The sequence below is a fragment of the Lactuca saligna genome, chromosome 8, assembly GCF_052625555.1.
Source record: "Lactuca saligna cultivar CGN05327 chromosome 8, ASM5262555v1, whole genome shotgun sequence".
NCBI lineage: Eukaryota > Viridiplantae > Streptophyta > Magnoliopsida > Asterales > Asteraceae > Lactuca > Lactuca saligna.
Window position 1 is genome coordinate 192,739,533 of NC_136424.1, and position 2,586 is coordinate 192,742,118.

Consider the following 2,586-nt stretch of genomic DNA (forward strand, 5'->3'; position numbering starts at 1 on the left):
TATCATCATAATTGTTAAACTAATTTTTTATTGTAAACAATGGACCTAAAGTTCATCTGTTGTTCTAAGTAAGCCTGAAGTTCCTCATGTACTCCCTTTTGAAGCCTTATAATTTTCTAGTGCTGATTCTTTGGATGTGCAGTAAGCATGAAGATCGTTAGCTATAATCATATTCCAAAATCAAGTAGCTTAATCAGGCACCATGAGATATATACTCTTACGTTTAGACAGCTATACTTTTGGGAGTGATCTAAATGAGAAGTAATACAACAACCTAAAATTAAATTAACAACCAAATCATATACGTTTTTAAGATGAAATTGTATTGTATAGATTTAAATGTTAGGTTTTTGATACATACAATCATTACACTAGTTGATGCAATAAAACTAGCTTCACTAAACACTTTTGTTGCTGCTTTTGTGAAAAGTGTAGTATCTCCAATGTTGACTACACTGGTAACAAGATTATGATTGTTAATAACAAGATTTCAATGGAAATGAAAAGAAATTGTAAGGTTTACGTTGTGCTAATGAGAATGGTGGTGAGGAATCAGGTGATATCAGTACGAAGGAGCTTGAAGACACCATTTACATATTCTTTTTCAGCTAGCTCTCTCACATGTGAAGAGAACACTATATTGAGGCATCAATATATCAATGTAGGTAATCAAACACGAGGTAGATACCTTCCAAGGTGAAAGAGTGGTGATCGAAGTCTCGACCATGGAAAAGAAGGCAGATAAACCCAAAAGTGCAGCTAAAATCAAACCTTGTTCTCTAAAAACTCAGAAAATCTGTGAAATTTTGGGCCCATTCGAGAAGCCTTGCATATGAACAATGCCTGTCTGTGCCAAAACCCCTAAATTGCTACCAGGATCCAATGCGAGTGCTCTTTGACATCGAATTACCCTAAAAACCAACAGACCAAGAAGAAATCCTAAATTGCTACCAGGATCGCTAATGTACTAAACACGATGATCGGTCTAACCAGAACATCAACAACAAAGATCGATAGATGAATTTTTATCTCTAATCAAATATCTGATTGATATAGAATCATCTTCTCCAATTAGATATTCGACGGATCTATGATCGGCATGGGTCGACTTCTCTGTTCAGATCTTCAATCGATAGAGGAGGGTGAGATGTGGTCGGTGATGGTGGTGTTCTCCGGTGAATGGTGAACATACGATGCAGATGTGTAACAACAAGAGAGAGAGAGAGAGAGAGAGAGAGATCCGGTATGTGATAGAGAGAGAAAGAATGAGTTTCTTAATAATTTTATTAATTAAGGTAATTAATAATTATGAAAAATAACAAAGTTTCATTCCTGATATACCCCTTTGATATTTTTTAAAATTCAATATTACCATTGAAATTGTTAATAATTACAAATATGCCATGTTTGATCTAATACTCCACTTTTAGTTCTCGGGAAACTATGAGTTCTCAATTGATCATTCATTCTCTTTCTCTCTCTCTCTCTCTCTCTATATATATATATATATATATATATATATATATATATATATATATATATATATATATATATATATATATGTCACACCCCGAAAACCAAAGGCGGAAACATTTCCGGGGTTGACTCCATGTTGAGTATCAAATCCAATGCACATAGTAAGTAAAGTAGAACAACCATATATTGCATATTGAAAAGTTTTGCAGTTGTTACAATAGTAAAGTTATACAGTTGTGATACACAATATATAATAAGAAAATGAACTGATATTCTGTGCACTCCAACCTGGAACAAAATGATCTTCGGATACCTATTCTAATGCTGACCTGAGAACACAAGCGGTTTGAAAATCAGCATAATGCTCGTGAGTTCATAAGCGGTTTTTGTTTTGTAAAATGTTCGAGTTTCCTTTCTGTTTCTGAAATGTTACGCACACCAAGAAAATCCCATATTTTCTTAAAAAGGTTAGTTATTGTTTCTCAACATGTAAAGTAAAGCTGTACACTGAAAACATGTTTACCCTTGTGAAAATGTACAGTTATGTTATCTGGTTGGATATACTGTTCTGGTTAAGTACCAATGTATTCCCAGTAAAGTCCCATACTTTACTGATTTTGTTTTACCAATTGTGAAAGATGTAAAGTTATCCGGTTTGTTACCCTTTTCTGGTTATGTAACGTTCCCCAGGGAAGTCCCATACTTTTCTGACTGTTGGTTATCAATGAAAAAGATGTATTACGTTATTCATTATTACTATAGAGTAAATCGATGTTATCCTAATTGCGAGTTCCATAACCATACAATAGACTAAATGTGGCAATAAGTAGTCCACATCACCTTATGACTCGTCACCCTTGAACCTTTCAGTTCGGCTGTAGCTAGCAGCCATGTGTGGGGTAGTCAGCCTCGTATAGATCTATACACTCAAGTCACGCTCTCTAAATCCCAGAGATTCTAGTTACGGGGGTAGTCCTCCACTCGCGTATCTCTGTGGAGTGTTTGCCGAGGACGTGTCTCCAATCATACAGGATTAACAAATTTACTAGTAATAATATGATTGTCCTCCACTCGCGTATTTCCGTGGAGTGTTACCGAGGACAAAAAAAT